The following is a 14,725-nucleotide window of genomic DNA, read 5'->3' on the forward strand; positions in this document are numbered from 1 at the left end:
CATCATTACAGTAGGTTAGATGTAAGCTCATGAGGGCAGTTTTCTGTGGCACATTCCTGAATGCCTCCTCTGCTAATCATAGTACCTGGAATATAGTACGTTTTGTTGTTGTTATTTACTAAGTTGTGTCCAACTCTTTTGCAACCCCATGGACTGTAGCCCACCAGGGTCCTCTGTCCCTGGGATTCTCCAGGCCATAATACTAGAGTGGGTAGCTGTTCCCTCCTCCAGGGGATCTTCCCAACCCAGGGATCTAACCCATGTCCTCTGCCTTGCAACTGGATTCTTTACCACTGTACCACCTGGGAAGTCCAATATGGTAAATACTTAGATAAGATTTGTTGATGCTGTGAATATATGGTTAGAAAAAGAATGTGGTATTCCCACTCAAGTTCTTCATGACTCAGGTCATTCCATAAAGGCAGTCTTTTCAGATATCACAGTCCCAGGGGGAACACAGACAAATGGGAAATTGCCTAGAGAAAGGGAAACTACAGTTTGGAACTGGGTGTAAAAGAATGAATAAAGAAGCTGAGGATACATTGTGTCCAAAGTCAAGCCTTTGGAAAGAGATGAGAACCATCCTCAGGTGTTGTGACAGACTGCCGGCTGAAGACCAGGTGCCCATGTTCCATATTGCTTCTGAGAGGAGAACCATGGTCAACAGTGAGAAGTAGAGAGAAACACGCTCTCTCTTAAGTTGCCCTAAAAGGGTGGAAAAGACTGTCTCAAAAAGCCATGACTTCTTGGTCACTGAGAATGTTGAGGTGCAGGCTGGATGGTATCCCTCCGGTCTCCAAGGTCCTTTGTGCCAACAGAGGGGAGCATTCTGACCTCTAGACTCTGAGGTGTAATAATACATTTCTACCAGATTTATTGAGTATGGGTGCATGGGATTTTTGTCATCTCATTGTGATTTGGACGCTTATCTAGCACTGTTATGCTTTGCAGCTGCGAAGATAATTTAGGTTCACAGAAATGACCCTGAGACACTAAAAAATGCTCAAGTGACGTCTAAATCAAATGAAGTACTGTAGAACGCCCTGAACCTAGTGATTGACACCCATTAGGGATTCGTAGATAGTTAAGAAGTATTAGATTAAATACTATCTATCTTTTAAATGTTAAGCATACAGGTTATTTATACCTCATATCCATAGTTATCGTGGGGAAACTACTTGATCCGTTGAAAAGAGCATGCATTTTGGAAGCACATCTGAATCTCCTTACCGCTCCACCATTAGCTGTGTTTCTTTTCATGTTTCAGACAGCTCAGCGTGATCCCCTGTGCTTCTCACCAGTTGGTCCCTACTTAAGAAGGAGCCTGGGGAGCAAAATCCCATTCTGACTGCCTACATCTTTCTCCAGTGCTTGGGATGTGGCTGTTTCCCGGGATGGATGATCATGTTAATATCCAGTTCCATGGCGGACATCTTTGGATTTCTTAGGATTTTTTTGTATGAATGGTGGCATTTTTAATCTACAGAAGACTCTGGATTTTGTGACACATTGGGCATCATCCTTAGACTCTCTCTGTAAGATGCCAGCTCTTAAAATCCTAACCTCTTATTGTGCACCCAAGACTTCCTGCAATTACCATAGCGTCTTTTGAATAAGCAGCATTGTCTGGACGTCATCCGGGCAGCTCTCGCTGCATTAAGGGGAACGTGCTTGTGGGGCATAGTTTCCCGGCCGTGGGATGATATTCTTGTTTTGTTTCCGTAAGTGTTGCACTGGTGTGGCCTTGTTGGATACTGCTGCAGATTTATCGTCACTCATGCCTAGACCCAAACATTCTCAGTTTTCCTCCCAGTGGCCAAACTTAAAAGGCATCATGTCTGGTAAGGGATGGTGGGTCATAATCATGATAAATGAGAGGCAGTTGAAACAGTTCTGTCAGAGCTGATTTGTCAGAGTGCTGATTTCAGTCCAGTGAGGGAGCAGCCTCTTTATTACCACCAGCAACCATTTCTCTCTGATTCTTTTTAAAACAGCACTTCGGCTCCTGAGACCTTTATTTTTCTTCCTCCTGGAAACAGTCTCCAGTGGCAGTGTTTTTGATAGGGGTGCCTGTAGACCTGCTGGTATTTTCTCCTGTTTCTCTCCCTTTCTAGGCATTGGATCCCATCTATGGCCACCTCTGCTGAACATTTTTATTACCAGTGGCTGCTACTTGTTAAGAAAATCCAGAGTGCATAGGTTCGCATTGACAAAGCAGATACACTGCGGGGTGGGGGGTGGTGGTGGTGGAAATTTGCTCTTAGGAGACGATTTGTCACCTTGAGTCAAGATTCACTGCAGGTTTCCTTCAGATAACGCTCTTCCTGTGCATTTTGCATTAATTCCTAAGTTAGCATCACGGCAGCAGAGCGGTGGGGAAGTGGCAAATTCAGAGCATAAGTTATTATTTTAGCTCTGCATCCTGAAAATCCATTAGAGAAGACAGATCTTTCTGTTTTAGCAGGGAACAGTAGCAAAATAGCACACTGTCGTAATTGGCTGTAACCTTTTGAGAAGATTCGTGCCTACGTCCCAAATGCTCCAAACTATAATACTCAGACCTCACCCCTAGCGGTCCCCTACCCCTGGAACTTTTACCAGTTGTAAATCAAGGCCTAGATAAGAGACCCTCACCGAAACCTGTGACCCTGGCCTCCCCACCCACCTTCCACCCTCCTCTGTGCTCTGAGGCACTGTGTGTGTTTGAGTGTGCGCACATTCACTCATGTCCAACAGTGACCTCCTCACTATTTTCTTGTGGCCAAAATACACACTGGACTTGGAAGTGATATCCATGGCGGAGGAAGCGATTTTGTTAGCAAAGTTAAACCAAGCAATCTAGCCAAAGCCACGCTCCTGTGGGTCTCATGAACGCCCTTCCCTCCCATGCATCTAGTACTGGTGAGCGCGTCCAGGGTTTCATTTGAGGCTTTTAAAGTTAATATCACAAACCTTAAACCTCTCAATTTGGGTGCTTTGATATTAAAAACATTTAACACGCTGAAGTTTTGCTCTTTGGTTAAATCCCTTTTTTCTTCTGGGTACTTCCAGCAACTTCCTGGGGAAGCTGAAGTTGGTGTGTCCCACCTCTTGCTCCCCTCACTTAGGGGCACCTGTGGTTAGCATCTGTGATTCAGTTAGCATCTGTGACTTTGTAAATATCAACCTGTAAACCCCACAGCACTTTAAAGAAGAAAGTGGCAGAGGCAGACAGTGAACAATGACATTTACTCTTGAGGCCACACTTTAAGCGGGAGAGTTCTCTCTTGTTTATAGAGAGTGACAAGGAAAAGAAGAAGGAAATGAATGAGTCAGAGAAATGAGGAGGATGAGGAAAAGAACAAGAAAAGAAGGCAGTTGATCTGGGTTTGTTAAGCACCTCCTGAGTTCACAGTTTAAGTTAGCCTCTGGGGGGAAAATAGAGAAATGCTGCAATTCTCTGATCAGTGTCTTGACTGTGAGATGGGGAGTCCCACGTACCCTCAGACCTGATGAAGCGGCTTAGAATTGGTAAGAAACAGCACATCAACTGGTCTGAAAGGAGTAACTCAGTCCGAGATGAACACCTGAATTTTGCAGAGATGAAGAATCATCGGCCACCCACATTCAGTGGGATCAGCTAGGGAGATTTTCCTTGAAGTGAATGCTGAACCCATTTTGAAAGATCAGATGGTGGAAAGAACAACCAGAGATCTTGTCTGATTGAGGGGTGGACTGGCATGGTTGTGGGGCTCAGACATGGGAAAGAGTGAAGTTCTTTAATTGGAGTGGAGAAGCTATTTTGGAGACACGTAAGATGGAGTTGATGGCATAGGAGGGAGTCAGCTGGAGATTGATGTTTAAAAGCCAGGCTGATGAGATTTAATTTAGGACCTGATGCAGTGGGAATCCACGGTAAGCAGGACCCCTTTGTCAGACTAGATGCTTCTGAGGACAAAGAATTGGCGTCTCCTTTGCCCGAACAGTTCACTTCTGCTTTTGCCTGGTTGGCCAACCTGCCGTGTCACCACGGAAATGTAGAGTTTACACCTGTCAAGACTGTGGGCCTGCCTCCGTGGGGCCCTGTCCAGCACGGCTGCCTCAAAATCATCACACCACAAACCCAGAAGAATGGAACGCTTCAGCCTCCAGCCAGGCATTTCTTCAGCGCACTTGTGTTCAGAGCACGTTCTCCTGGAGACCCTAGGGCGTTGTACCCACACAGTCGTTTTTGAGTGGTTCTCGTTTGTTTCATAGTGAACCTCTTCCTAACCGCAGTTACAACTGAGTGAGAGGATTAGGACCAGCAGGGGGTGGGGGTGAGAGGCAGGGATCAGAAGGGAGCCTGGGGGAGACGCGGTCCAGTTGCTGATAAGAGGTGGCAATGTGGGCCCTGGGTTTGGGATCCGCTGATGGAGTAAAGGTTGAGAAGGGGGTTAGGAGCAGGGAAGGATGCACGCTTTCCTCTCAGCCCCCTCCCTCGGTGAAACAGGGAAGCACATGTACCTGCGTCCTACAGACATCCGAGTCTGCCCCTCGCAGACCGCTGGCTCATCTGAGTGTGCCCCTAGCAGACCGCTGGCTCTTTGTACCCTCCCTCTTTTAATCCGATAGTTGCTTTCAGCATCCTCTCAGGAGGAAGGTGGGAAGACAGGCAGGCAGCCAGGAAATCTTGGTGGTTATTAAACTGAGGCTTTGAGGACCTTTTTATTAGCGATGAGACTCAGCTCCACAGCACTAAAGAGTACAGACTCCCACTCTCTCTCCTCTGCTCAAACCTCCCAAGAATCTGTTTTATATGGTGTTTATTTGTAACCCAAAATAGACGTGGGCCCAGGGGCCCTGGGGATTGCTGAGGCATCAGCATGCTCTCAAGCAAAGAGGGTCAGCAGCCCCGAGGGGCAAGTAGTGCTCCCCTTCTGTGCTCCCCTCCCCTGGGCCTTCCCGTCCCTCATCTGTGACTAGAAGCTCGTTTTGAAGGATGGCGTCTTAAAGACTTGCTTGGTTTTTCAGTCTCTGACTGTCAGGACTGTGATATTGTGAAGACTCCTGCATCACTGAGACTCTAACTTGGAACATCAGTAAGTGTGTGCGTGCCCACTTAGTTGGTCGTGTCTGACTCTTTGCAACCCCATGGACTGTATGTAGCCTGCCACGCTCCTCTGTCCATGGGATTCTCCAGGCAAGAATACTAGAGTGGGTTGCCACTTCCTTCTCCAGGGGATCTTCCCGACCCAGGGATCGAACCCCCATCCTCATCGGCAGGCAGATTCTTTTAACAGTGTGCCGCCTGGACAGCCTTCTGGAACATTAGTAAGCAGCTTTAAATGGGTTGAATGAGTAACCTGCATAGTATTGATACTTTCTGGCCCTGCCCACCCAGCAGTCCCCCATGATAAGGAAAGGACCTGGTCACCTGACTCTTGTATCTGTAGAAAAGAGGGGACCAGAGTGGAGGGTCTGCAGTGATTAGAAGGTGAGACGTTGGTTAATGGACCAAGTTGCGGTAGAAGCTACTTTACTCTGACCCGCCCGCACAGCCTCTGCAGGCTCATCTGTAGCCAGTATCAGAGGTTTGGAGAACAGCTGGCTGTCCTCCGGGTTAAGCTTATTCAACAGAGCTGCATGCATGTTGAATCCATAACTTTTGAAGGGAAACGGAATATGCCCCCTCCCCCAAAGATGCCACTTTGGCACGTGGATTATTCCGAGCCGAAGGCAATCAAGATCCAGCTGACTCAGGAACAACGTTTCCCTCTAACTTAGCTATCTGAAAGAATTTGGGTAGGGGGCTTATACCAGAAAAAGAGCTATTACCAGAGAGAACGTATTTATCTGAAAGACCATCTGCAGGGCAGGGCAAGGTTCTAATTGCCCTAACATCTGCTCTTCTGGTCCTCCTGTGAATTCCCTTCCTGCACCTGGAAGCCCCAGACCCCATCCCATTCCTCAGATTAGGGCATTCCTTGACTCTGATTGTCTTGTGGACTCCCTGACATATGTAATGAAATTTGTTTTTCTTATTAATCTGCGTTATGTCACTCTTACTGTTAAAGAACATAGACGAGCAGGAGAAAAAATTTTCCTCCCTTAGAGCTTCATCCCCTTAGCACTAAGTGACCTGGTTCTAATGAAGGCATAGTTAAGGCTAATGGTTTTAAGTGAAAAGCATCCCTGAGCAAGCAAGCCCAGGGGTCTTGCTGTCTTCATGTGGTTATGAAGAATATAGGGATGCTAATCATTATGATAATGGCATCTTGTTTTTTCCTGAATGCAAGTGTGCATACTTCCATTTATAGGAGTGTTACAGTCTCCAGATTCCTTCAATTCAGTTCAGTCTCTCAGTCGTGTCTGACACTTTGCGATCCCATGAATCTCAGCACATCAGGCCTCCCTGTCCATCACCAACTCCCGGAGTTCACCCAAATTCATGTGCATCGAATCAGTGATGCCATCCAGCCATCTCATCCTCTGTCATCCCCTTCTCCTCCTACCCCTAATCCCTCCCAGCATCAGGGTCTTTTCCAATAAGTCAACTCTTCACATGAGGTGGCCAAAGTACTGGAGTTTCAGCCTCAGTATCAGTCCTTCCAATGAACACCCAGGATTGGTCTCCTTTAGGATGAACTGGTTGGATGTCCTTGCAGTCCAAGGGACTCTCAAGAGTCTTCTCCAACACCACAGTTCAAAAGCATCAATTCTTTGGTGCTCAGCTTCCTTCACAGTCCAACTCTCACATCCATACATGACCACTGGAAAAACCATAACCTTGACTAGACAGACCTTTGTTGGCAAAGTAATGTCTCTGCTTTTGAATATGCTATCTAGGTTGATCATAACTTTCCTTCCAAGAAGTAAGCATCTTTTAATTTCATGGCTGCAATCACCATCTGCAGTGATTTTGGAGCCCAACAAAATAAAGTCTGACACTGTTTCCACTGTTTCCCCATCTATTTCCCATGAAGTGACGGGACCAGATGCCATGATCTTTGTTTTCCGAATGTTGAGCTTTAAGCCAACTTTTTCACTCTCCTCTTTCACTTTCATCAAGAGGCTTTTTAGTTCCTCTTCACTTTCTGCCATAAGGGCGGTGTCATCTGCATATCTGAGGTTATTGATATTTCTCCCAGCAGTCTTGATTCCAGCTTGTGCTTCCTCCAGCCCAGCGTTTCTCATGATGTACTCTGCATAGAAGTTAAATAAGCAGGGTGACAGTATACAGCCTTGATGTACTCCTTTTCCTATTTGGAACCAGTCTGTTGTTCCATGTCCAGTTCTAACTGTTGCTTCCTGACCTGCATATAGGTTTCTCAAGAGGCAGGTCAGGTGGTCTTGTATTCCCATCTCTTTCAGAATTTTCCACAGTTTATTGTGATCCACACAGTCAAAGGCTTTGGCATAGTCAATAAAGCAGAAATAGATGTATTTCTGAAACTCTCTTGCTTTTTCCATGATCCAGCGGATGTTGGCAATTTGATCTCTGGTTCCTCTGCCTTTTCTAAAACCAGCTTGAACTTCTGGAAGTTCACAGTTCACGTATTGCGGAAGGCTGGCTTGGAGAATTTTGAGCATTACTTTACTACCCTGTGAGATGAGTGCAATTATGTGGTAGTTTGAGCATTCTTTGGCATTGCCTTTCTTTGGGATTGGAATGAAAACTGACCTTTTCCAGTCTTGTGGCCACTGCTGAGTTTTCCAAATTTGCTGGCATATTGAGTGCAGCACTTTCACAGCCTCATCTTTCAGGATTTGAAATAGCTCAACTGGAATTCCATTGCCTCCACTAGCTTTGTTCGAAGTGATACTTCCTAAGGCTCACTTGACTTCACATTCCAGTATGCCTGGCTCTTGGTGAGTGATCACACCATCGTGATTATCTGGGTCTTGCAGATCTTTTTTGTACAGTTCTTCTGTGTGTTCTTGCCATCTCTTCTTAATATCTTCTGCTTCTGTTAGGTCCATACCATTTCTGTCCTTTCTCGAGCCCATCTTTGCATGAAATGTTCCCTTGGTATCTCTAATTTTATTGAAGAGATCTCTAGTCTTTTGCATTCTGTTGTTTTCCTCTATTTCTTTGCATTGGTCGCTGAGGAAGGCTTTCTTATCTCTCCTTGTTATTCTTTGGAACTCTGCATTCAAATGGAAATATCTTTCCTTTTCTCCTTTGCTTTTGGCTTCTTTTTTTTCACAGCTGTTTGTAAGGCCTCCCCAGACAGAGATTTTGCTTTTTTGCATTGCTTTTCCATGGGCATGATCTTGATCCCTGTCTCCTGTACAGTGTCACGAACCTCAGTCCATAGTTCATCAGGCACTCTATCAGATCTAGTCCCTTAAATGTATTTCTCACTTCCACTGTATAATCATAAGGGATTTGATTTAGGTCATACCTGAATGGTCTAGTGGTTTTTCCCTACTTTCTTCAATTTAAGTCTGAATTTGGCAATAAGGAGTTCGTGATCTGAGCCACAGTCAGCTTCCGGTCTTATTTTTGCTGACTGTATAGAGCTTCTCCATCTTTGGCTGCAAAGAATATAATCAGTCTGATTTCGGTATTGACCATCTGGTGATGATTCCTTACCCCACATGTATTGTATCAGCTGATCTTTACAGCAGTTCATACTTGAAGGTGATTTTAGCCCTCCCAGTATAAGTTCAATGTACAGACTTAAACAAAGGCTTACTGACCAGGTCACGGGTACAGGGACTGGTAAGTGGCAGAGGAGGACCAAGGCCATGTCTCTGGCTTCCAAGCGCTGCCTTCCTGCTTGTCCGGTGCTTTGCTGCTGTTGCTGCTTGGGCGTGGTCTAGCGGGGTAAGGACAGCAGGGCTGAGGCTTTCATGATCTTTCAGCTTTTTCTGCAGAGGGGAAGATAGAGTTTTGGAGGAGCTAGAGTTTGGGTTTTGGTTTATGAGGGAAGAGTTGAATCTTTCTCTAGGATGGAGGTTATAGGCTTGGGTTCATCAGCACAGTACTTCAATCCCCTGATCTACTGGCTTTGTGGAATGAAAAGGTTAATTTTTTTTTTTTTTTTTAAGGGTGTTGGCATCTAATGACATGAACCTAGAAGTTTAAACGTAGACTGAATATGTTCATGCATTCGTGCTCAGTCATGCAATTATGTCTGACTCTTTGCGACCCCATGGATTGTAACCACCAGGCTCCTCTGTCTATAGGATTCTCCAGGGATTGAACTCACATCTCCTGCATTGGCAGGTGGATTCTTCACCACTGTGCTGACTAAATATAGCTGGACTTTAATCTCTGTTTTATAAATTTCACGGTATTCTGTTGCAAAATAGGACATAGCATTTTTAAATAGGCAGCTTTTCAGAGTTGCATGTGAAACTTTCATCTTTCAATAAAGATGTTGGCAATTAGCTCAGCTCAAATGTGCCCTCTGCTTTGAAAGTGACCTCTCTTTTAGCCTTCTGGAGAGGCTAAGGTTTGCAGTTGCCCGTTAACCAACTGCTGTACTGTGCTTGGTCACTCAGTTGTGTCCGACTCTTTGCGGCCCCATGGACTGTAGCCTGCCAGGCTCCTCTGCCCATGGGGATTCTCCAGGCAAGAATACTGGAGTGGGTTGCTATGCCCTTCTTCAGGGGTAGCAGCTCTAAACAACACAAATTTATTCTCTTGCAGCCCTGGGGGTCAGAAGTCTGAGATGGGTCTATACCAGAGGGCTATAATCAAGATGTGGCTGAGCTGCGTTCCTTGTGGAGTCTTTAGGGAAGAATCTCTGTGTTTCCTTGCCTTTTCCAGTTTTGCTAGCTTTTACTTATTAAAATTCCATTACGATGTTTACTGGGTAGAAAGATATTAAAAGCGGATTATATTTTCTGTGTCTATCTTCCTTTGAAAACTTTTAATAGTAAATATATAGCTCCCTTTGTGAAAACTAAACACCAGTCCTTTGTCCACCAGCTAGAGGATGAGGCTTTGACTGGTGGGTCATCACAGGCTTTGGCTGATGGAGAACTCAGATGTAGGCCGAGGCCAAAGCTAGAGACAGGCTCGAGTCACGGGAGCCACTGCCCCTGAGAGCTAGGTTGAGGGCACCTCTGCAGAGAACTCTAATCCAGAACTCGGGGGAAGCCCAAGTGAACCCAGGTGAACCAAAGGCGAGGTCACCTTCCTGCCAATGCAGTGCAGCCACACGTCTTGCCCTTCCCAGCTGCTGAAGGCTCTGGCCTTTAAAGGGCCAGTCATTGCAAGTTTTTACATCTCTTGAGGTTGGAACAGCTTTGGGGGCTGCGTGACTGTGATTTTAATGGGGGAAGGAGAATTACAGAGTGTGGTGAGACCGCAGGGTCCTCGGGGGTCTGTGTTCCTTAGGAATGGGTGTCTTCTGAAGTCTCTGCCAGTAACGGGCAAGTCCTTATAACCCTTCTGTGCTTGCTAACTGCTCACAGTGTGTCTGTGCGGTGGTGACAGTCTATCAGAAGTGTAAAAAGCTATTGGAGACTGTGGAAAGTAATGAAAATTAGTGTTAGATACATAAATACTGTTGATGGTAGCTAATTGTAGCACATGTGGGCATGCACATATATACTCACACACATTTAAAACTGCCTAAACGAAATTCAGTTTAGTTGAAATGACCATCATAATAGAAGAGACATCTTCTGATGAATAACTGTTCAATTCAGTGGTACAAACAGTAGGTTCTCTGGGTTAGAGACTGAGAATATTTAAAAGAGACTTTATAGAGGAGTTGGGAAACCAGAGAGGGTGGAGGGGGTGAAAATGGTGTGCTCAGAGGCACAGAAGTATGAAGGCCCCATTTGTTCAGGATTTCAGGACTAGTGGGAAATAGGGTGGAAAGATAAAACAGAGCTGGAATAGAATGTCAGCCACTGCCTGCCCCATCCCAGCCAAGAAATAGATAATTGAGGATGGGAAGTCAGCAAGCCCACCTCGGCTCAGTCCACAGGGCAGAGAAAACCAAGCTTTTCTGTGTCTTGGGTGCCTCATCCCCTTATCTTGCTGGGGTCTGGAGTTCATGGCAAAGGGTTGGACAATAACTTGGCAAGCTGGGAAGCTGTTGGGTAAGTCCTGGGACAAAAGTGTTGTGATTTTAAGAATAATGCTTTACCATGTGGATTCTCACCACCCCTGTCCCAACTGTCAGACACATTCTTGAGTTTTTCCTAGTGATTTTGAAGGAAGCAGCTATTTTGTTTCCCCTTCAGATACATCTACTAGTCAGCAACAATCCCCAAGTATCAACCTCTTATGCCCAACTTCTTACACAGTCAGACTTCTGCAGGAAGCCCGCCTAGATAGGGTGTGGTCTCTGCTTGTGGGGCAGAAGGAAACTGTTTAGTCTATTTAACATTTTATTTGTATTTTGGCTGCCCTGGGTCTTGTGGTGAGCTGGGGCACTCTGCAGTTGCAACGTGCAGGCTGCTCACCACAGTGGTTTCTCTGGTTGCGGAGCAGGCCCCGTAGTTGTGGTACACAGGCTTAGTTGCTCCTCGGCATATGGAATCAAATCCTCGTCCCCTCCTCTGGCAGGCATATTCCTAACTGCTGGACCACCAGGGAAGTCCCTATTTAGTCTGTTTAAAACTTGAACTGTGTCTTTCTGGCCCAGAGCTCCTTGGCCTAAGTGTTAGTCGCTTAGTCGTGTCCAATTCTTTGCAAACCCTTGGACTGTAACCCACCAGGTTCCTCTATCCAATTCCCTTCGCCAAGATTTCTTCCCGACCCAGGGATCGAACCTGGGTCTCCTGCATTGCAGGCAGGTTCTTTACCTTTGGAGCCACCAGGGAAGAAGCCCTACTTGGCCTAACTTCTAAGTCACTTCAGTCGTGTCCGACTCTGTGCGACCCCATAGACGGCAGCCCACTAGGCTCCCCCGTCCCTGGGATTCTCAAGGCAAGAATACTGGAATGGGTTGCCATTTCCTTCTCCAATGCATGAAAGTGAAAAGTGAAAGTGAAGTCGCTCAAATGCCTTTGTAATTCATGAGCACCTTCTCCCTAGTAAGATTCCTTTTTGTACAGAGGATGTTTCTTCAGTTAATAAAATACTGGTGGATGTTTCTGTGGAGACTGCTTTGCAGATGTGGTTGAACAAGAGGAACATATCACCAAAAAATGCTCTCACTGTGGTCAACAGCTTCATAGAACACAGACCTGGGGGATTCTGAAACTAGATTTTACCTCTTCTGCATAAAATAGGTCTGGTCATCAGTTCTTCACGAAGTTGTTGTAACGATTAGAAACAGGATACATAAAAACACCTGAAACTCAGTAGAGAGTAGACATTGTAAATAACGTCTACATTTTATATCAGTTCCTCGTCCTGAGCGGGCTTTTGCTATGTTGCATTGATTCTGTTTGAGATGGTTTTTAATTAGGAAGGTGGCGCAGTTGATGGCAACCACCCCAGGCAACGTTCTCTGCAAGCAGTGACCCCACGAAGCCAGCGGGCAGGGGCAGGGGGCAGGCCTTGTGCAGACTCAATCTCCCACAGTTGCTGACAGAAGAAAAAAAAAATCTTTTTAGTTTTGCTTTGCTGAGAAGGTGGTGCTGAATGCTCTCTTCCACTGGGAACTCAGTTTCAGTGTGCAGCATATCTCAGGAAGTGGGGTCACACCGCTGCTTTTCTAAAAGGAGACGCGTTTCTGTTTTTATTAATCATGGAACTGACACGAGCCTGGCGGGATTTGTAAAAGGAAACAGGTTCATGTTCCTTCTTGCGGTATCCATTGCCTTCTAGAAATTAAGAGAGAGGAAGGGAGTTTTTTGTTTTTCTAGTCGGAAGACCATACACTCTTCTGGTTTAAAACAAGCAACCTCATGTTGTTGGAGACCTGCCATTTGTGAGTTTCTGGAATAAAAGGAATTCTCAGATTTTTGTCGGCTGTCATTATTGAAGGAAAGTAGCAAAGCCATGATGCCAAGAGATGCCTAAAATAGCTGTGCATGTAATTATGGGACTAGATGCTTCCTCGTCACAAGCTTGGAATTCAGTTCTTTTTGGAGTTGAATCTAATATTAAAGACCATTGATGTGGATGGACAAGAAGAGGTTTTTATTCTATACTGAGGTTTTCTAATACATATTCAGTTCAGTTGCTCAGTCGTGTCCGACTCTTTGCGACCCCATGGACTACAGCACGCCAGGCCTCCCTGTCCGTCGCCAACTCCCGGAGTTTACTCAAACTCATGTCCATTGAGTTGGTGATGCCATCCTACCATCTCATCCTCTGTTGTTTCCTCCTTCTCCTGCCCCCAATCCCTCCCAGCATCAGGGTCTTTTCCAATGAGTCAGTTCTTTGCATCAGGTGGCCAAAGTATTGGAGTTTCAGCTTCAACCTCAGTCCTTCCAATGAACACCCAGGATTGATCTGCTTTATGATGGACTGGTTGGATTTCCTTGCAGTCTAAGGGACTCTCAAGAGTCTTCTCCAACACCACAGTTCAAAAGCATCAATTCTTTGGCACTCAGCTTTCTTTACAGTCCAGCTCTTACAGTGCAGCTCATTTTTATATAGTGAGATACAACAATAATCTCAACATAAAACCAGGGTTGGGTGACAAGAGTATTAGGATTGGAATGAACTTGTTTTATAAAAACTATTATCTGCAAAATTTCTGTAAACAGCAGTTACTCCTTATCCTTTTGAACTTGGTTTGACCACTCCATTTTTTTTAACATGCAACCTTCTTACACACACAACTGATTGTATGATGTGAAGGACAGCCCCATAGAGCACCATGATGGAGCAGTTGCAAGTTGGAGGTTGCAGAGGTTTGTGGTCCATTTTTTTTGCCTGTTGAGTGTTCTGCAGCAATAACCAAGTAGCCTCTAGGGGGCAGCGTAAGGCCAGTTAAAACCCTTGTGCCTGGGGCTGTTGGTGGGGTTTTCTGAATCATTGTCCAGCCTTTCTTGGTCCATGATGCAGCATCCCTGCTTCTCCTGGCCAAACTAACTCACTCTCTAGACCTTGCCAAGGTAGGGATCTTTACCATTAAGCCTCTAATACCCTGCTTTCCTCCACTCATCCTGTTCTTTTCCGTACTCTTAAGCTCCCCTGGTCTTCTTTGTACCATATGATACAGCAAACAAGTCCCACGTCAGCTTAATGATAGAATTGGTTTGCTGTCGTTTCACAACCAGCTGTACGTGTCCTTTGGGCAGGAGCAACCTGGTATGTCTTTGTGTGTCTCATAATACCAGGAATGCCCTGGAAGGCTAAATAAATCCTTGGCCACAGCTGGATTATTCCTTAGTCTGTAGTGAGTGCTTGGTGCTGACTTGATTGTTGAGATGGTCTTGTTTCTGTGCAAGAGAAAGTATTTTCTTCGCTTCACTTGTTTCTGAAATGCGTGCATTCTCACGTGCTTTCTGGTTTGTTTCAGATTGAGATGCAAGATAGGAGGGCTTTCAAAATAAGCCCAGGGGTGCAATGGAAAACACTGATGCTCGGTGCCAGAGATGCATATTTGCATCTAGGTTCTTCCTATTCTCAGCCCCAGTTTTTCTCACCCCAAAAGTGGGGCTGTCGAAGCTGATAATTTACCATCTGACCTGGAGCACCTTTGAGAGGGAAGGAGGACATTTAAAAATATTGATAGTCACATAGTCGTCGTTGTTCAGTCGCTCCGTCGTGTCCGACTCTTTGCAACCCCGTGGACTGCAGCACGCCAGGCTTCCCTGTACTTCACCATCTCCCGGAGCTTGCTCAAACTCATGTCCGTTGAGTCAGTGATGCCATCTGACCATCTCATCCTCTTTC

The 14,725-nt window shown here is 45.7% G+C and overlaps 1 protein-coding gene across 49 annotated transcripts in view; it reads left to right on the plus strand.

Annotated features, from left to right (window-relative positions):
* HHAT (hedgehog acyltransferase) overlaps nucleotides 1-14,725 on the plus strand; it is a 354,661-nt gene that overhangs the window by 241,181 nt on the left and 98,755 nt on the right. Inside the window, exon 10 of one of the 49 annotated variants that reach the window (XR_015143042.1) lies at nucleotides 1,268-1,535. The exons of the other annotated variants lie outside the window; for them this stretch is intronic. The gene's annotated coding sequence lies outside the window, so the exon portion shown is untranslated. The remainder of the gene's footprint in view (nucleotides 1-1,267; nucleotides 1,536-14,725) is intronic. 49 annotated transcript variants of the gene reach the window in all.

The sequence above is a fragment of the Bos grunniens genome, chromosome 16 (genome assembly GCF_055505025.1).
Source record: "Bos grunniens cultivar Pamir isolate PY7600 chromosome 16, Bosgru_T2T1.0, whole genome shotgun sequence".
NCBI classification, from domain to species: domain Eukaryota; kingdom Metazoa; phylum Chordata; class Mammalia; order Artiodactyla; family Bovidae; genus Bos; species Bos grunniens.